The sequence below is a fragment of the Salmo trutta genome, chromosome 27 (genome assembly GCF_901001165.1).
Source record: "Salmo trutta chromosome 27, fSalTru1.1, whole genome shotgun sequence".
NCBI classification, from domain to species: Eukaryota; Metazoa; Chordata; class Actinopteri; order Salmoniformes; family Salmonidae; genus Salmo; species Salmo trutta.
The window spans coordinates 8,557,964-8,580,035 of NC_042983.1; the positions used below are offsets into that span (position 1 = coordinate 8,557,964).

Genomic DNA, 22,072 nt, shown 5'->3' on the forward strand with positions numbered 1-22,072 from the left:
TCTAGTGCTCTTAGACTAAATTACCCAGTAGGCTCTCTGCTCTGCTCTGCTCTCACACAGAAGCTGCCTCTGTAATTACAGGCTGCTGCTCTGCGCCAGTGCTTTCTCTCACCATCAGAGCAGGCTTGTGTAAACACACACACACAGACACACACACACACACACACACACACACACACACACACACACACACACACACACACACACACACACACACACACACACACACACACACACACACACACACACACACACACACACTCATGAACCTTGGTGCAGACACCAGATTGTAAGAGGAAATGTATATGTGTTGTCTACAGAAGTGGTCTAAATTGGGGTTGGAAAAATATCTAATTTGTATCCTATTTCTCCCAAGCTTTCAGCAAACATTTTTCCAATATACTGTATGTCTGGTAAACATACAGTACTAGTCAAAAGTTTGGACACACCTACTCATTCAAGGGTTTTTCTTTATTTTTACTGTTCTCTACATTGTATAATAATAGTGAAGACATCAAAACTATGAAATAACATATATGGAATCATGTAGAAACCAAAAAAGTGTTAAACAAATCAAAATATATTTTATATTTGAGATTCGTCAAAATAGGCACCCTTTGATGACCGCTTTGCACTCTCTTGGCATTCTCTCAACCAGCTTCATGAGGTAGTCACCTGGAATGCATTTCAATTCACCGGTGTGCCTTGTTAAAAGTACATTTGTGGAATTTCTTTCCTTCTTAATGCGTTTGAGCCCATCAGTTGTGTTGTGACAAGGTAGGGGTGGAAGTCATATTATGGCAAAAACAGCTCAAATAAGCAAAGAGAAATGACAGTCCATCATTACTTTAAGACATGAAGGTCAGTCAATGCGGAACATTTCAATAACTGTGAAAGTTTCTTCAAGAGCAATAGCAAAAACCATCAAGCACTATGACGAAACTGGCTCTCATGAGGACCGTCACAGGAAAGGAAGATCCAGAGTTTCCACCGCTGCAGAGGATAAGTTCATTAGAGTTAACTGCACCTCAGATTGCAGCCCAAAAAAATGCTTCACAGAGTTCAAGTAACAGACACATCTCAACATAAACTGTTCTGAGGAGACTGTGTGAATCAGGCCTTCATGGTCGAATTGCTGCAAAGAAACCACTACTAAAGGACACCAATAAGAAGAAGAGTCTTGCTTCGGCCAAGAAACACGAGCAATGGACATTAGACCGGTGGAAATCTGTCCTTTGGTCTGATGAGACCAAATTTGAGATTTTTGGTGCCAACTGCTGTGTCTTTGTGAGACGCAGAGTAGGTGAATGAATGATCTCCGCATGTGTGGTTCCCACCGTGAAGCATGGAGGAGGAGGTGTGTTGGTGTGGGGGTGTTTTGCTGGTGACACTGTCAGTCATTTATTTATAATTCAAGGCACACTTAACCAGCATGGCTACCACAACATTCTGCAGCGATATACCTTCCCATCTGGTTTGCGCTTAGTGGAACTATCATTTGTTTTTCAACAGGACAATGACCCAAAACACACCTCCAGGCTGTGGAAGGGCTATTTGACCAAGGAGAGTGATGGAGTGCTGCATCAGATGATCTGGCCTCCACAATCACCCGACTTCAACGCAATTGAGATGGTTTGGGATGAGTTGGACCGCAGAGTGAAGGAAAAGCAGCCAACGAGTACTCAGCATATGTGGGAACTCCTTCAAGACTGTTGGAAAAGCATTCCTCATGAAGCTGGTTGAGAGAATGCCAAGAGTGTGCAAAGCTGTCATCAAGGCAAAGGGTGGCTGCTTTGAAGAATCTAATTTGTATAACACATTTTTGGTTACTACAGTACATGATTCCATGTGTATTATTTCATAGTTTTGATGTCTTCACTATTATTCTACTATTCTTCAAAACTTTTGACTGGTACTGTATATTCTACTCACATACCTTGTTTGTATTGCATATTTGAAATATTTACCTGAATTCCTTACCATCCAACTAAATCTGTCCCTACTGAAACATAGTGAAAAGGTTGCAATAAAGGGAGAACCATGCATAGTAGGGACCATTTTGATTAACCTTCTACTACAGATTAATTTCTGCTATTACAGATTCATTTTAGAAATGTTATTTGCATACCGAATTAACAAAATAGTAAAAAAAAAAATTAAAAACTTTAAATTGAATTTAGAGAAATATAATCTCTATTGATCACTGTAAAATGTTCAATGTTGATTGAATGAATCTGAAACTTGTTGACTGAATTACTTTTGTATCTAATTAATGATGTTGTTAGATGTTTAAATGTTCACTTATATTTTGATAAAATAACAAGCATTTCAGTGTCAATCATAGGGCTCTAGATGGAAATAACGCGTTTTGGTACAGACATTGCCATTGAGGGCTTTCACCATTTAAAAGTAGTCAACTACAGTATGTGGGGATTTCTATGGGTTAGGAGCAATGTTCCCTCAAATTGTTTGGGGCACTTAGCAAATTTTAGGTCTTGTGATCGGAAACTTGAACGTTGTGAGAATTTTTTGCAACTTCAGTGTTCAGCATTTACACTGTACCCTTACAGTTTTAGACAGTAGCCAATCGGCTATTGTAGCTACAGAATGTGAGCATAACGTGGGCCTACCAACAAAACCAATGGAGCAAATCCCATAACATTTTCACATGGAAATAGCTTTTGATTTCTATGATATAGCCTACAGTAGCCTATGGGGTGTTCAATGCAGGCCTACAGTACAACCAAATATTTCCCATTTTGACTCATCAGTCCAGAGCACCTGCTGCCATTTTCCTGCGCCCCAGTTCCTGTGTTTTCGTGCATAGTTGAGTCACTTGGCCTTGTTTTCACGTCGGAGGTATGGCTTTTTGGCTGCAAGTCTTCCATGAAGGCCACTTCTGACCAGACTTCTCCGGACAGTAGATGGGTGTACCAGGGTCCTACTGTTTTCTGCCAGTTCTGAGCTGATGGCACTGCTGGATATCTTCCGATTGCGAAGGGAAGTAAGTATGATGTGTCTTTCAGTAACTTTTCTTGGCCAACCACTGGGTCTACGCTCCTCAACGTTGCCCGTTTCTTTGTGCTTCTTCAAAAGAGCTTGGACAGCACATTTGGAAACCCTTGCCTGTCTTGAGATTTCTGCCTGGGAGAGACCTTGCTGATGCAGTATAACTTGTGTCTTGTTGCTGTGCTCAGTCTTGCCATGGTGTATGACTTTTGACAGTAAACTGTCTTCGGCAACCTCACCTTGTTAGCTGAGTTTGGCTGTTCCTCACCTAGTTTTATTCCTCCTACACAGCTGTTTCTGTTTCAGTTAATGATTGTGTTTCAACCTACGTATTGAATTGATGGTCATTAGCACCTGTTTGGTATAACTGTTTAATCATACACCTGACTATATTCCTACAAAATCCCTGACTTTGTGCAAGTGTACTTACAAGAATTGATGCTGTTTTGAAGGCAAAGGGTGGTCACAGCAAATATGGATTTGATTTAGATTTTTCTTCTGTTCACTCACTTTGAATTTAGTTAATTGATAAATATAATCTATTAACATGTCTATTTTTGAAAGCATTCTTACTTTACAGCGGTTTTTCTCACCTGCCTAAAACTTTTTCACAGTATTTATATATATATATGTGTGTGTGTGTGTGTGTGTGTGTGTGTGTGTGTGTGTGTGTGTGTGTGTGTGTGTGTGTGTGTGTGTGTGTGTGTGTGTGTGTGTGTGTGTGTGTGTGTGTGTGTGTGTGTGTGTGTGTGTGATGGGATGTATAGATATTAAGCACAGTATGTGGATAGAATATATAGTAAAGCTGAAGAATACATGGATAGAATAGTATATGTACAGCAATAGTTGAATAGGATGGCCTTGACTAGAATACAGTATATACATATGAAATGGGTAAAACAGTATGTAAACATTATTAAAATGACCAGTGTTCCATCAATCAGTGTTCCATCAATCAGTGTAGATTAAGGGGAGGAGACAGGTTAAAGAAGGATTTTTAAGTCTTGAGACATGGATTGTGTTCGTGTGCCATTCAAAGGGTGAATGTGCAAGACAAAATATTGAATTGCCTTTGAACGGTGTATGGTAGTAGATCCCAGGCGCACAGGTTTGAGTGTGTCAAGAGTTGCAACGCTGGGATTTTTTACGGTCAAGGCCATCCAGCCAACTTGAAACAATTGCGGGAAACTTCTGAGTCAACATAGGCCAGCATCCCTGTGGAACGCTTTTGACACCTGGTAGAGTCCATGCCCTGACTATTGAGGCTGTTCTGAGAGCAAAAGGGGTGCCTCTCAATATTAGGAAGGTGTTCCTAATGTTTTGTACACTCAGTTCATATTGAAAGCAGGTGCTTCCACGCAAGTGTGGTTCCTGAGTTTATTAAGCAATTAACATCCCATCATGCTTAGGGTCATGTATAAAAATGCTGGGCCAATATTTTGGCTACCATGGCTACACCCCCGTTGGATGACAATTCTCCCATCCAAAGAGCACAAGTGGTCACTGAATGGTTTGAAGAACATGGAAACTATGTAAACCATATGCCATGGCCGTCTCAGTCACCAGATCTCATCCCAATTGAACACTTATGGGAGATTCTGGAGCAGTGTCTGAGACAGCGTTTTCCACCACCATCAACAAAACACAAAATTATTGAATTTCTTGCGGAAGAATGCTGTTGCATCCCTCCAACAGAGTTCCAGACATCTATGCCAAGGTGCATTGAAGCTGTCTTGCTCGTGGTGGCTCTACGCCCTATTAAGACACTTTATGTTGGTGTTTTCTTTATTTTGGCAGTTATGTGTGTTTGTTTATGTCATTTAAATACTTATTTTCTGTGTATTTGAGCATTTTCAAATTTTTTATTTATTTCACCTTTATTTAACCAGGTAGGCAAGTTGAGAACAAGTTCTCATTTACAATTGCGACCTGGCCAAGATAAAGCAAAGCAGTTCGACAACATACAACAACACAGAGTTACACATGGAGTAAACAACATACAGTCAATAATACAGTAGAAAAAAAAATAAGACTATATACAATGTGAGCAAATGATGTGAGATAAGGGAGGTAAAAGCAAAAAAATGCCATGGTGGCAAAGTCAATAAAGTATAGCAAGAAAAACACTGGAATGGTAGATTTGTAGTTTGAAGAAAGTTCAAAGTTCAAATATAAATAATATGGTGCAAAGGAGCAAAATAAATAAAATAAATAAATACAGTAGGGGAAGAGGTAGTAGTTTGGGCTAAATTATAGATGGGCTATGTACAGGTGCAGTGATCTGTGAGCTGCTCTGACAGCTGGTGCTTAAAGCTAGTGAGGGAGATAAGTGTTTCCAATTTCAGAGATTTTTGTAGTTCGTTCCAGTCGTTGGCAGCAGAGAACTGGAAGGAGAGACGACCAAAGGAGGAGTTGGCTTTAGGGGTGACCAGAGAGATATACCTGCTGGAGCGCGTGCTACAGGTGGGTGCTGCTATGGTGACCAGTGAGCGGAGATAAGGGGGGACTTTACCTAGCAGGGTCTTGTAGATGACCTGGAGCCAATGTGTTTGGCGACGATTATGAAGTGAAGGCCAGCCAACGAGAGCATACAGATCGCAGTGGTGGGTTGTATATGGGGCTTTGGTGACAAAACGGATGGCACTGTGATAGACTGCATCCAGCTTGTTGAGTAGGGTATTGGAGGCTATTTTGTAAATGACATCGCCGAAGTCGAGGATTGGTAGGATGGTCAGTTTTACGAGGGTATGTTTGGCAGCATGAGTGAAGGATGCTTTGTTGCGAAATAGGAAGCCAATTCTAGATTTCACTTTGGATTGGAGATGATTGATGTGAGTCTGGAAGGAGAGTTTACAGTCTAACCAGACACCTAGGTATTTGTAGTTGTCCACAAATTCTAAGTTAGAACCGTCCAGAGAAGTTATGCTGGGTGGGCGGGCAGGTGCAGGCAGCGATCGGTTGAAGAGCATGCATTTAGTTTTACTTGTGTTTAGGAGCAGTTGGAGGCCACGGAAGGAGAGTTGAATGGCATTGAAGCTCGTCTGGAGGGTTGTTAACACAGTGTCCAAAGAAGGGCCAGAAGTATACAAAATGGTGTCGTCTGCGTAGAGGTGGATCAGAGATTCACCAGCAGCAAGAGCGACATCATTTATGTATACAGAGAAAAGAGTTGGCCCAAGAATTGAACCCTGTGGTACCCCCATAGAGACTGCCAGAGGTCCAGACAGTAGGCCCTCCGATTTGACACACTGAACTCTGTCAGAGAAGTAGTTGGTGAACCAGGCGACGCAATCGTTTGAGAAACCAAGGCTACTAAGTCGGCCGATGAGGATGTGGTGATTAACAGAGTCAAAAGCTTTGGCCAGGTCAATGAATACGGCAGCACAGTATTGTTTCTTATTGATGGCGGTTACGATGTCGTTTAGGACCTTGAGCGTGGCTGAGGTGCACCCATGACCAGCTCTGAAACCAGATTGCATAGCGGAGAGGGTGCGGTGGGATTCGAAATAGTCGGTAATCTGTTTGTTGACTGAATTTCGAAGACCTTAGAAAGGCAGGGTAGGATGGATATAGGTCTGTAGCAATTTGGGTCAAGAGTGTCACCTCCTTTGAAGAGGGGGATGACAGCAGCTGCTTTCCAATCTATGGGAATCTCAGACGACACAAATAATGCGGTCTTAATCAATTACTTCTATTGGAAGTATTTGAAAGTATTATCAAATAATTTCCTATAAATAGCCTACTATTTTAAAGTATTTTCTCATTCATATTTCAAATACCTTTTTCAAATACCTGGGTTAAGCGCATGAGAGTCAGTGTATCTGAGTATTTTCAAATGCATGCCAACACTTTCCAAGTGCATTTCCAAATACATTTCAATATTTAACAACTTGTCTTTTTTTATATATATATCTGACTACTTACTTCGAAATGCATGTGAAAGCAATTGAGATATTTCAAATATTATTTTAACCCAGGTCTGGAAGATACAACCTCTGTCTCAGTCTTAGACACATTCAAATAGGGCCACATTCATTTGTTCCCTTGTCTTCCCTTATAATTGCTCATCATCTTAAACATTAATAATGGAAATAAAAGTAACATGATAGCCTATTTCAAATTAGCAGTGCCTCATAACTGTCTTTGACATTGATACCTAGCTAACACCCAATGGAGACATACTACCAGTTAGTTACGTTCCTTTAGGCAAATCATTAAATAGGACACTTGCTGCCAATCGCTTCCACAAACACACTGGCCTGGAGGACTGTTGAAGCTCTCCAGTGGCCTGTAGAGTCAATTCCAATTACCACAATGACCTGACATACAGACTACTATATGGATCAGAGACAGTCAGACACATTTAGATTCATCACTGTCCCCTGCATTAAGTGTGAAAGATCCATCTGAGAGGAACTGGGATCCTAAATGGCACCCTATTTCCTATATGGAGCACTACCTTTGACCAGAGCCCTATGGCACCCTAGTGCATCATAAAGGGAATAGGGTGCCATGTTTTTTTTTTTCTTTTACCTTTATTTAACTAGGCAAGTCAGTTAAGAACAAATTCTTATTTTCAATGACAGCCTAGGAACAGTGGGTTAACTGCCTTGTTCAGGGGCAGAACAACAGATTTTTACCTTGTCAGCTCGGGGATTCGATCTTACAACCTTTCGGTTATTAGTCCAACGCTCTAACCACTAGGCGACCTGCCGCTCTCATCCTGAACACTTATGGGAGATTCTGAAGCAGTGTCTGAGACAGCGTTTTCCAACACTTTAGACACCATATACCAGGGATCGTCAACTAGATTCAGCCACGGGATGATTTTTGATGGTCGGAACATATTTAAAAATAAGATGTCAAATTGATCGCAAGAAGTCCAAACAAATATAATATTTGACAAAGATAATAACTTCAAAACTTGCTTACATTTGTACATGATCATGTCTCTATTATGCGTGTGAAAACTTGGGAACAGATTTTCTAAATTAAAATAACTTTAGACCTGATTTCCTGGTGTACAGTCTTTTGTGTTCAACAATTGAAAATTCGAAAAAATGAAATACCATTTTTTTCAGAAATGTTTGGGGGCCAAGCAAAACCACCAGTGTTCCCGGGCTGCCAGTTGGGGAACCCTGCCATATACTGTATAACAAAATTGGTGTAAATGTTTGTACAACGATCACACTTTTTCACTAATTTTATTCTGTGTAGGGTAAATTGTTCTATTTCTAATGATTCTGATTCTGTGTATGACAGTGAAACTGTGACTGAATCTCCCCACAAGTAACAAACAGTCATGCTGAGCCAAGTGCCTAAGGGTCACTTCACTAAAAACAGGAAATCTGGAGCCGTGTGTATCAGAGTAGAAGTACTGATCTAGGACCAGCATTGCATTTTACTTCATAATGAACAGTATTTTATATGGACAGAGGGTACCTGATCCTAGATCAGCATTCATACTATGAGATGCTTTATGAATACGGATAATAACCTCATCAGCTGAGTTCTGCCAGGACAGAAGCAGAGAGGTTGAGACAAAAAAAATTATACGGCGATAGGGTGAGTCCAAATCCTATCTGGCCTCCAGTCTGCAGCAGACAGACAAATGAGCACATCTGACCTGGGTTAAACTACTATTTGAAATCATTTGAATTTTTTTATATGTGCTTCATTGAGCTTGCCTGTCTTAATGGACTAGTCCCAAAGTCCCGTCCACCTGGCAGGCTAGAGTTTGAAAAAGGCTCAAAGAATTTGAAAAATGTCAAACAGTATTTGAACCCAGGTCTGGACCCTTCCCGGCCATTACCCCCACTACACAACACTACGGCATGATGGGATTGAAATGTGGATGTAATAACACTACGCGCTAGCTATGCAGACTCCATGACCATGCTGAGATACTGGCACTGCAGCCCTACCGCCTTGCCACCTCGCCTGACCTCCTAACATCATCACTTGGCCATTAACACAAGCAGGACAGAATGGAGCTAAGGCTTTAAAAGCTACTTAAAGCAAAGTGCACTGTGTCTATGTGGCCAAGTATGCCATGTAAACACATTCATTCATCCTCTGGTGAGGAATGGGATGGGCTGCTGCTGCTGGGAGGGATCAACTGCCCTGACAGTCTGGGCTGGTTCCTCAGTGCCTGGCTTATCAGCATACATAGCACCACTTCAACACACCACAAGTCAACAGTCCTTACTGAACAGTGTTTATGATTATTACCGTCACATTAATCTGGTCCACCAGCCGTCTCTCTCTCTGTCGAAACCCTATATGCGTTAGCAGAGCCTGGGGACGAGGTTACCAACACATAAATCTGCAAAACACACAACAGTAAAACTGCTGTGTTGACTAGATTTGACAGTTCTGAAATGTGTATTATTATTTTTGGCCTGGCTTGAACCAATGTTGTTGGGTGTGAAGCAGTGGCATCAATACTGGACATTGGTGATTCACACATATCCTATTGCCTTGTTGTGAACAGAATGTGTGTTTCCCAAATGGTACCCTATTCTCTATGTAGTGCATTACTTTTGACAATGTCCAATAGGGCTCTGGTCAGAAGTGGTGCACTATATACGGAACAGGGTGGCATTTGGGACTGTGATAAACTGATAAGCTGTGAGACGGTGGCCGGTGCAAGCCTGCTGGCACGGTGATAGCTGGGCTCTGTAGCCCACTGTAGTGAAAGATGAGATGGCAGGTTGAATAATGCAGCCGTTTGTTCTGCGGGATGAAAAGGAGCTGGCGCACAGACACACACACTAATGAAGCTGGCACTCTTGGCACTTCAACTGGCAGATGATCCGTGCCACACTCTCTCAGAAAAAGAAAAAAAAGAGGTCTAGGCCTGTATTCGTGAAGCGTCTCAGAGTAGGACTACTGTTCCAGGATCCGTTTTCCATTTAGATCATCATTAATAAGGTTATATGAACAGGGAGGACCTGATCCTAGATCAGCAATCCTACTCTGACACACTTTATGAACACGGGCCCTGGATTGGAATAGGAACTGGTTTCATATCATATAATCAAACTGGCCAGGAGTAGGAGAGGAGAAAACACACTTTTTGATGGAGGTGGTCGACAACAGGTCATACAAAGTTACCAGCTGATGTAAAACCCAAAGATTTAATTGAGCTTGAGGAACTTATCCTTACAGCTACAGCAATACCTGGTCCACCGTGACACACACAACACAACCCACTGCTTGTGCCCATGGAAACCAGAGACAGAAGAGCGTGTTTTTTTCAAGGTGTTTTTTCTCTCCTTCTTTCCTTGATTGCCAAAAGCACTTGACTGTAGTGAGTTGAAGCCCCCTCTCAGTGTGTATTTAGCTCAATCCAGAGGAACTGGGGGCCAGATGAGTTCAGGCTGTGCCAGCTCACGGTGCCAAGCAGCCATGGAGCTGGGCCATTTGGATTTGGCGTGATTAGATAGTTATGTGTCAGACAAGGCTGAGCTAACTACTTCCTCTCTTTCTCTACCTCTGGCTGTCTGTTTCTCTCCCTTTCTTTATATATCTCTCTCGTTCTCTCTCTCTCTCTTTCTCTCTCAGTCTGGTTCCCTCGCTCTTTTTCAATTGATTGACAAAGGTAACGGACTTATAAAGGACATAATTGCTGCTGTTAGTCTCATATCACTGATGAGAACATTGCTGATCTATTTCCTCTAAACGACTCTAGCCTGTGTATGTTATTCAAGGCAACAGCATAGTATTGAGAAAAGACAACAGCAACATCTACTTTATGTCTAGACTCAAACTGATGCAGGCTTATTTATGTGCCTGTTTGTCATTTCTGCAGAACCACTATAGGCCTAATAGAGTTTCCACTAAGGGGACAAATAAAGCTATTTTAATTGAATTGCATTGACCTCGCAAAGAGTTGCCAGACATAAAATTCACAAATATTAATTCATTTTCTGAAGGAGGAACAGATTTGATTTGGGAATATTTGGGGAATTAATGATCTGTTTATTCATGTGTTGCTTAATAATAGGGTATTCAACATTTTCACCTAACCTCTCAGTCTTCACAGCTGCCTAGTAACTGAAAGGTTGCTGGTTTAAATCCCTGAGCCGACTAGGTGTAAATTATGTCGATGTGCCCTTGAGCAAGGCACTTCAACCTAATTGCTCTGGATAAGCGAGTCTGCAAGATGACTTAAATATAAGTCAGTGGAACAATACCTGCTGACAGTCACTCTTTCGTCAGAAACATATATTTTGTTTTTTTGCTAGGTACAGTGCTCCAGAAAGTTGTCATATCCCTTGACTTATTCTACCTTTTCTTGTGTTACAGCCTGAATTCAAAATGGATTAAATTGATCGTTTTTCTCCCCCATCTACACACAATACCCCATAATGACAAAGTGAAAACATGTTTTTAGAAATGTTTGCAAATTTATTGAAAATGAAATATTTAATTTACATACAGTAAGTATTCACATCCCTGAGCCAATACATGTTAGAATCCCCTTTGGCAGCGATTACAAATCCCCCCACAGTTCCGTTCCCAAAGTCCTGCCCCTCAACCATCCAAGACCCCCCCCCCCCCCGAAGCCACCGTCCCCCAATGCGCCAACAACCAACAAAATGAACAAAAGAGGAAAAAAGAGAAAAACTATGGAAAACAACAACAGAAAACAACAATGCAAAAATAAGAGACATAAAGGACAACAAAAATCAAAACAGCAAGGCCGACTGTATGCGTCTGAGCGCATGTGTGGCACTATTTACATGTGTGTATGTGTGTGCACATGTGTGCGTTTGAATGTGAGTGTGTGTATGCACCCAACAAAATCTGCAGAGCTGTGATGATTCTATGCCACAAATATAATTTTTTTGTGGAGTAACTACAATGTTGTTGATCCATCCCAAGTTTTCTCCTATCACAGCCATTAAACTCTGTAACTGTTTTAAATTCACCATTGGCCTCATGGTAAAATCCCTAAGCGGTTTCCTTCCTCTCCGGCAACTGAGTTAGGAAGGACGCCTGTATCTTTGTAGTGACTGGGTGTATTGTTACAACATCCAAAATGTAATTAATAACTTCACCATGCTCAAAGGGATATTCAATGTCTGCTTTTTTAAACGCTACCCATCAACCAATAGGTGCCCTTCTTTGCGGGGCATTGGAAAACCTCCCTGGTCTTTGTGGTTGAATCTGTGTTTGAAATTCACTGCTCAACTGGGTGACCTTACAGATAATTATATGTGTGTAGTACAGAGATGAGGTAGCCATTCAAAATCATGTTAAACACTATTATTGCATAAAGAGTGAGTCCATGCAACTTATTGTGTGACTTGTTAAGCACAAATTTACTCCTGAACTTATTTAGGCTTGCCATAACAAAGGGATTAATACTTATTGACTTATTCATTTTTAATTAATTTGTAAAAATGTCTAAAACATCATTCCACTTTGACATTATGGGGTATTATGTGTAGGTCAGTGACACCAAATGTCAATTTAATCTATTTTAAATTCAGGCTGTAACACAATAAAATGTGGAAAAAGTCAAGAGTGCTGGCGCTAGATGTAACTGCACCAAAACTCTGTTATTTTTCATCCTATAACTTGTTCTCCATTTTCTTTGTAAATAGTGAGCCAACATATTTTCATCACTTTTATTCCCATGACTGATCAAAACTCATTTTCTCATGCTATCTCTGCAGCAGACATAATATGGTGACATACTATATTATAGTGAGCAATAAGTTTGGAACATCAAATCGCAATAAAATCGCAGTATCGAATCGCAACCCACTGGGCAAAAACTGGTTGAATCAACGTGGTTTCTATGTCATTTCAACAACAAAAAATGTAATGTGATGACATTGAACCAACGTGGGAAACTGATTGGATATGCAAAAAGTCATAAAACTAAAGGAATTGCGTCTTATTTTGACCAAACGTTTATCCTAAATCCAACGACATGGTGAATTTTTTGTTGATTTCACGTTGAATTCACGTTAATTGACAACTCAACCAACTCAACCGGCCCCTAAGTATCGTGATAATATGGTATTATGATGTCCCTGGCAATTCCCAGCCCTCGTAGATGCACACCACGTTTCTGCATTTCAGAGTGAATATTGTCTCGATCCAGCCAGGTTTAAAGCCATTCCATTTGGATCACCTAACTGAAAATAGCTTGTAGTAGGTGGGGCGGAGAGCTTGGATATGTCCCAAATCTCACCCTATTCCCTATACATTACACTACTTTTGACTAGGGCCCATAGGGCTCTGGTCAAAAGTGCACTTCGTAGGGAATATGGTATCATTTGGGAAGAAAACCTTGACTTTGGAGACTGGAGCCAACGCACCAGTCCCCGTGTCAATCAAGAGACCACATTAGTCTGTTGAAGTATTCATGTTTAAATATACTCGTATAAGACAACCTCCACACTAACCTTGCTATGGAGTAACACCATTTTTCACCGTTTTTGCAACACTGTAACTAAGAACATCATTTTGACACTCAGAACCAAATCAGCTACTTGTTAAGACTGTGATTATTAAGAACATGAACGCATTTACTTGCTTGCTTAGATAATTGTGCTTTAAAAGTGAATAGAGAGATGGATAATGAGTTCTATACTGCGTTCTAAACTGTATGATGATGATTTGGTGTGCCCTATGGGTCCTGGTCAAAAGTAGTGTAGTGTGTGATGATTACTGGGGGATAAAAATAGAGAGTGAAAATGTGAGCCATTAAACTTTCAAATCCGATGGCAATGAAAGGACCCAGTGGCGGCGTACATTAACGTGAACCCTCCACAGCTTCAACAACTTAATGGATGTTCATTACTGGCCTATAAGCTTTGTTCAGTCGACATCTCGCTGCTGTTGTGCACTGCAGCCTACTAATACATGCTTCATTCACTGATTTCCATGGGAACTTTGGAAATGTCTCACTAATGCATGATTACATTTCATGTATGAGAAAGGAATCCATTTTTATCCTGTGCCTAAACACATAATGTCAATTGTTACAATGAATGATGTATGTTGGTGAACAGAAAAGTGGAGTCCTTATCCTTTTGTTATGGGGTGATGTGTAAACATGTACTGTAGCAGAAATCTATCCTAACTTTTTTCTCGGCATTATGTCACGTCAAAGTGAGTGAGCATTACGTAAACGTCTGTTGCACTCTCATTGATACCGTGTGAGTTACTGAACATAGAACAAGGTGGCCGAATCTCAAATATCTCACTTTCTTGACCGTGGTAACATTAACGGTAGACATGAAAGGCTACAGGAAAGCAACATTTTTCAAGTAAAGTGCTATCCTCCTGTGCTTGTTCACTCTCAAAGCTCTCTAAACGGGATGCCGCAATAATGCCTTCTCGTCTCCAAGCACACAGCCCAACTTCCCCCATGTGTGAAGTGTGACCTACAGGCATGCCAAGGTAAAGTGGGGGTAATTCTGCAATCAAATACCTCTAAGAGCTTCTCCCACTGAGGATTTCTCTCTCTCTCTCGCTCAAGTCTCTCTCTCTCTCTCTCTCTCTCTCTCGCTCAAGTCTCTCTCTCTCTCTCTCTCTCTCTCTCTCTCTTCCCCCCCAGGCATTGTTCTGCCTGTTATCTTTGGCAGGCCATAAGCCGTATGGCATTCTCAGGGCTTCCTCCCTCCATCCTAACCACTGTACCGTTCGTCTCATCCCGCACATTCATGCTAAGCTCATTAACTATTCAAAAGAGAACAAAATCTCCAACATATCTGGTTGCTCGAGGGTTGTGTGTGTTTTGTGTGAGTGTGCTCCATCCCCCATACTTGAACACGCTTCCATTACAGCTTTACTCATCCCCCGTTTAGCCAATACTTTTCATAGCTCGCCTTACTTGACTGTTCAAAGGATTTTATCATATCATATTTGAATCATTTGAAATGATTGTATAAACATGCAGGTAGTGCTCGACACAATAAAATATGCACACAAGTTAACATGGTGTAGCGTGTGGAGAACGCTCAAGTCCAAGTGCTCATTATTAAAACAATATTTAACTTGAGACTGAACAAGCCAAAGACGGCAGTAACTAAAACCTACTGACTTCCAAGGTTGCGCTCCCTGGGGACAAGCTTAAAGGTAACACTGTTTTGTGGCGCATCTTGTCTAAAGCACTGCTATAAATGGCTTAGGCATGTGTGAACCTTTTGAAATAAAAACGGATAAGAAGATGACATGGTTTGCTGCACATGCCATGGATGGCTCTAATCCATTCACGGCTCAATGTCAGTTACCCACACAAGGTCATTTACTGGCCTATATCCCAAAATGTAACACCTCTACATTCTAAAAGATTGTTGTATAAACTCAACGACACAACACAATAACCATGTCGGACACATGAAAATGAACTGTGTCAAGAAACCACCCTTGTTTGGATTTGAGGACTGGATAATCCATGTTTGCATGTGAAGATCATACTAGGGCGGTCCACGGGCTGCTGATCTGTCTAAAGACCTTCACCTCTACACTCACCCTTAATCCGTTCCCCAGACAGACTGATGCCAGATCAGCAGCGGCTTCAGTCTCAAGTCCCCCTGCCCTAAAATAAGCTGGGACCCTCCTCCACCCAGCATAGAGGTCACATGCTCTCCATGTTCTCCAGGCTACCACATGCTACCAGACACAGAGATAACTCAAGACCTGGGAGACACCTAAAGCTGCTTAATACACAAGGCCTGTTACCCGGCCATGGCCAAAGATCAATTTCATATCCTGACATTTGGGTTTTAGAGTCTCTCATTTGCCTAGCTGAAAGATAAGCAATTATGCTTTGTCAGTTTAAAAATACCAAGATTGGGAGCTGAATGAAATTGCTTGGAAACCTGTCAGAAAAGAGCAACCTATGCATGAGAAAAAGGACTAATAAGACCTGGCCATGAGTCATTATTATGTCTACAGTGTGCATTGTACTCATTAAAATATACCAGAACTTAAAATACGATCGGAAGAACTCATCTCATTGACCTTTTAGAAAACAATTTTCAATAAAAAAAAACAAATGGCCGCCCTTCTTACTCACAGTGAGTGTTTACATGGAATACTAAAGTGAATTTACCTTGAGCTGCTCTACCTCTCTCACCATTCCCTCACTGGGCCTCTGAAATAATGGCTCAGATTAAACTGATAAAGCAACTGGTCTCTTTGTTGGCATAGATTTTGAGTCAATTGGCACCCATTTCCTATATAGTGCACTATACAGGGAAGAGGGTGCCATCTGGGACACAAACCTAGATATTTATTTACAGGATGACACGCTTGGACTGGGATTCAATATCACTCGTCATGAGCATGCCCTGAACTTCTGTGAGGGGCTCTTTCCTGTGGCCCTTATTCGACCTAAATTCCTTGTCAATCTCACTCAAATTGCCATTCCACCACTCTCTATCCCCGCCCTTTCTGTCACTGCCATAATTTTAATCCATAAGCATATCGCCACTCTATCCTCATCAGATCAATGAGCGATTACAACAAATACACAAAATATGATATATATATATCCCTGCAAAACCCTACAAACTGTAACTAACAACAGGCTTTCTGATAATCTGATAAGCCAGGTCTTGGTAAAGGAGAGGTACACAGATTCAAGGCAAATGCTCAACGATGACTGTCTCTTTATAAGATGCTCCTGGGTCAATTTAACACGGACCTGGACGGATCAATAGTTTGTCTGGGTAAACAGTCCTGTGGGTTTGTCTTGTCAGCCTGATTAAATACAAAAGGAAATTGGGCTGATTAACAAATATGAACGCATCAATATTACATGAGATTGAATCTATCTTTTGAGGGTTTTTTTGTTTAGAAAAAATATTTTGTCTCTGAATTCTGAATTGTAGCTGCTTCAGTTCATACCACGAAATTATATACTGAGAGAATACAGTGATTCATAAAACTAAGGATTTTTTGCAACACATGGTCATGATGCAAATCCACCATTTCCTAAAAATTTCTAAAACAAAATAAATAATTACACTCTGAAAATCATGAATCATCGCTACACAAAAATCAGAAAAATATATTGTGACGCATCAGTGGATCCCAGCACATAGAAACATAGAAACAAATACCTTATTTATATGAAGATAGAGCAGGGCACTTCAGTGGCATTGTCAGGGCTGAATGTTGCTGCGGGTGCTTGTGGTTCCCCAGTGAACTGAGGCAGATGTCACAAGAGACACCTGCTCTGCTTGGACTCTAGTCTCCTCCTCTACTCTGCTGCTTGTTTTGGTGTAGGGGGGTCGTTGCTTGCCCTGCCCCAAAATAGACCCATCGCTCAGCTATCAGCTATCTGGGATTTATGGATAGGAAACTCATTAAGTCACATTAAATAATTTTCAACATTATCTACAAACAAAATCAGTTGTTTTACCTATTGTATAGATCATAGCATTGACATGGCCCATTAGAGGGGGCCTTCACAATGTTTTTGGTGAATCAATAAAAAATGATCATAATAATGTGTTGATAAAGAGAACCAAATTATTGAAAGGCATGGACATAAACTAAGGAGCTTACTGTATCTTACCCAGTGTGCATGTCCACAGCCAGGCTGGTCTGGGTGGGGGTGCATTCTGAAAGCCTTAATGGCAAGCCATCTGTTTGGATGTTTCATGGTGGGCTCACATCAACACCCACATGATTGACTGACAGTCGGCTAATCCAATCTCCGCTGTTCCTACTGTATGGCACGGGACAGACTTCCTGGTGTGCCAAAATTCATCATCATTAGCACCACCTTGGGAGCAGCATCGTACCTACCCAGGGAAGGGCATGGTGAGTTGTCCTTAGTAAGTATGACTGGACTTATACTGCAGGAAGCTGCAGTTTTTTAATAATGCCCGTGTGTTTGTGAGAGAAAGAATTAACAAGCTGCCTGACCTACATTACTCTTCAGCTGAATGACAGATGTCCTGCTGTCTTTACTACTGTGTAGTAGATGATTAAAATGTTTTGGTTCTCCAGATTTACAACCAAATTTGCTGTCCTCAGTTGCACTGTAGTATACCAATCTATCCAGTTATACAGCGGGAAATCTTAATCTGAAACTGAACCTGACCAGTTTTTTTGTTGCGATATACTGTAAGTAAAATGTGTTCAAAGACGTGTTCCATTTACCTTTTTTTGCAAATTTTTTGACTCACTTTTTGGTGAATCATACCCTTTAACAGGCCGTTAGGGTTCTCTGAAGTGCAGTAGCTATACACTGAGTGTACACAACATTAAGAACACCTGCTCTTCCATGACATAAACTGACCAGGTGAATCCAGGTGAAAGCTACGATCCGTTATTGATGTTACTTGTTGAATCCACTTCAATCACTGTAGATGAAGGGGAGGAGACAGATTAAAAACTTATTTTTCATCCTTGAGACAATTGAGACATGGACTGTGTATGTGTGCCATTCAGAGGGTGAATGGGCAAGACAAAATATTTAATTGCATTTGAATGGGGCATGGTAGTAGGTGCCAGGCACACAGGTTTGTGTCAAGAACTGGAACACTGCTGGGTTTTTCACGTTCAACAGTTTCCGTCTGTATCAAGAATATGGCAGATTATATGGCAGGTGCAGTGAAAAGCTTATATTACTAGCTGCAACAGTGCATCAGAATGTCTCGCAAATACAAAAAACATGAAATAACTATCTAAAGTAGCTAGATTAGAGTGAGCATGTGTGAGAATTCAGAATATAAATACACGGTGTATTTGTGTGTCACATCCTGACCATAAAAGCTGTTATTTTCTATGGTAGAGTAGGTCAGTGCGTGATGGGGTTTTGCCTAGTTTAGATTTTCTCTGTTGTTATGTTCTAGTTTCTGTATTTCTATGTTGTTGTTTTTTGGGATGATCTCCAATTAGAGGCAGCTGGACATCGTAGTCTCTAATTGGAGATCATACTTAAGTTGTTGTTTTCCCACCTGGGGTTGTGGGAGATTGTATTTTGAGTTAGTGTATGTTGCACCGCTTCGTCACGGTTTGTTGTTTTGTTTATTAGTTTATTTATATGTATTTGCATAGTTTCACAGTTTAATAAAGAAAATGTGGAACGATACACACGTTGCGCTTTGGTCCGCTCCTTCATCCTACGACAGCCGTGACAGAATCTCCCACCACCAAAGACCAAGCAGCGTGCCCAGGAGGAGCAGGGATCCTGGAGAGAAGAGAGTGGAGGACATCCTGGACCTGGGAGGAGGTAATGGCAGGGGACAAGACCCTGCCATGGAAGCAGGCAGAAATAGCGAGAGAGGAACGGCGACGATACGAGGAACTAGCACGGCAACAACGCAAGCCCAAGAAGCAACCTCAAAATATTTTTTTGGGGGGGGCACATGGGTTGGTCGGCGAGGCCAAGGGACAAGTCGGAGAGCAAAGAGGAATATTGGGGTGAGTCAGAGTCCGTTGAGGAAATATTGGAGGAGAGTGAACGGAGGGGAGATTTAGAGACGTTTGAGGAATTGTTGGATAAATTGGAGGAGAGTGAAGAGAGAGAGCTATTGGTTTGGCGTAGTATGCACAGCATTCGCCCTGAGGAGCATGTTAGTCATCCAATGCCACCTGTGTCAGCTTCCCGTACTCGTCCTGAGAAGAGTGTTAAAGTTCCGGTACCATTGAGGCCGGCTATACACACCAGGTCTCCAGTGCGCCTTCACAGCCCAGTACGTCCTGTTTCAGCTCCCCGTACTCGTCCTGAGAAGTGTGTTAAAGTTCCGGTACAATTGAGGCTGGCTATACGCACCAGGTCTCCAGTGCACCTTCACAGCCCAGTAAGTCCCGTGCCTCCTCCTCGGCACTCTCCCTGAGGTGTGTGTCCCTAGTCCAGTGCCACCTGTACCGGTCCCACGCATCAGGCCTCTAGGGCGCCTCCCCAGTCTAGTATATCCTGTGCCTGCTCCTCGCACTCGTCCTTAAGTGCGTGTCACCAGTCTGGCGCCACCTGTGCCAGCCCAATGCATCAGGCCTCCAGTGCGCCTGCCTAGTCCGGTGTGTCCTGTTCCTGCTCTCCGCACTCGCCCTGAGGTGCGTGTTACCAGTCTGGCGCCACCTGTGCCAGCCCCACGCATCAGGCCTCCAGTGCGCATTCCCAGTCCAGAGCTTCCGGCGACAGTTCCCAGTCCAGAGCTTCCGGCGACAGTTCCCAGTCCAGAGCTTCCGGCGACAGTTCCCAGTCCAGAGCTTCCGGCGACAGTTCCCAGTCCAGAGCTTCCGACGACAGTTCCCAGTCCAGAGCTTCCGGCGACGTTTTACAGTCCGGAACCTCCTGAGACGGCCGGCAGTCCGGAGCCTTCTGAGAGGGCCCGCAGTCCAGAGCCTCCTGAGAGGGCCCGCAGTCCGGAGCCTCCTGAGAGGGCCCGCAGTCCGGAGCCTCCTGAGAGGGCCCGCAGTCCGGAGCCTCCAACAGTATCTAAACAGAATATGAGGTGACCAGCATTCAATGACTCTATATTCATGAGGCATTAGTCTCAAGGTGCAGGGCTGAGTACCGAGGAGGTAGCTGGCTAGTGATGGCTGTTCAACAGTCTGATGGCCTGGTGAGACAAGTTGTTTATCAGTCTCTCACCTTATTTTCCTGGCAACACTCTGCCAGGGCTTTCACCTGCTCCTTGTAGGCTGTCTTGTCATTGTTGGTAATCCGGCCTACCACTGCCGTGTCATCAGCAAACTTGATGATTGAGTTGGAGTCGTGCGTAGCCACGCAGTCATGGGTGAACAAGGAGCACAGGAGGGGGCTGAGCACACACCTCTGTAGGGTCCCCGTTTTGAGGTGTTGTTGCCTACCCTCACCACCTGGAGTCGGCCATCAGGAATTGCAGGACCCAGTTGCAGAGGGAGGAGTTCATACCCAGGGCCCTGAGCTTAGTGACAAACTTGGAGGGCACTATCGTGTTGAAAGCAGAGCTGTAGTCGATGAACAGCATTCTCATGTAATTATTCCTTTTGTCCAGGTGGAATAGGGCTGTGTGCAGTGCAATAGCGATTGTGTCATCCGTGGAACTGTTGGAGTGGCATGCAAATTGTAGTGGGTCTTGGTGTCGGGGCAAGGTGGAGGTTATATGGTCCTTGTCTAGCCTCTTAAAACCTGTTGGGGATAGGGGGCAGTATTTGCACGGCCGGATAAAAAACGTACCCGATTTAATCTGGTTACTACTCCTGCCCAGTAACTAGAATATGCATATAATTAGATTTGGATAGAAAACACTCTAAAGTTTCTAAAACTGTTTGAATGGTGTCTGTGAGTATAACAGAACTCATATGGCAGTCAAAACCCTGAGACAAATCCTAACAAGAAGTGGAAATCTGATGTGTGGAATCCAGGGGCGGAAATCCCGGGGGGGATGGGGGGAAAATATGATTCGTCCCCCCCAATATATCACTGAAACATAACTATGTAATTTAAATAATATTAATAATACGCAATGAAAGCAATTGTGCTGATTATAGACACTTAATAGCGCGTTTTTAAGTTTCAAAAGATTGCGACCCCCCCCCCCACCCTTTGCCTCAATGGTTTGATCCACTGCCAGTTCCTTAGTTGGCAAGGTAACAGATGGGTCATGTCTACTGTCTGAAAGGCACTCAATGCACGTAACTGACGTGAGGTTAACCTGCACACTAGCTGAATATGCAGAGCTAGCGCGCAAATATTAACTATTAAGCTAGCTAGTACCTATTCCATTTATGTGGCGTCGTCAAAGATGGAATCTTTGCTATCGTCAATTTATTCCAAGATCAGCATGCAGAACTACACTCTCTTCTACCATTGTCTTAAATATATTTAATGGTCTCGTTGCAAAAGCTAAATTGTCGCAAGGGAACTTTTATTTATTTATTTTATTTCACCTTTATTTAACCCGGGTAGCAAAGATTATAGCAAACACCACTGAAACTGATTTGGTGCTCGCTAGCTTTGCAAATTCAGCTATTGTTGGAAGCCAGCCAATATGAAACAAACTATTAAAATTACAAAAGGTTGCAGCATATGTTGTGTAAATGGTGAACTCATACAGCTGTCAACTCTTGTCATTTTAATCCGTTTCACATT

General features: G+C 42.3%; 1 protein-coding gene across 1 annotated transcript in view; it reads right to left on the reverse strand.

The window, feature by feature from the left end:
• The window catches only part of tncb (tenascin Cb), a 108,919-nt gene extending 91,739 nt beyond the window's left edge, over nucleotides 1–17,180 (reverse strand). Inside the window, exon 1 of the mRNA XM_029716532.1 lies at nucleotides 17,103–17,180. The gene's annotated coding sequence lies outside the window, so the exon portion shown is untranslated. The remainder of the gene's footprint in view (nucleotides 1–17,102) is intronic.
• Between the last annotated feature and the right edge of the window lie 4,892 nt (nucleotides 17,181–22,072).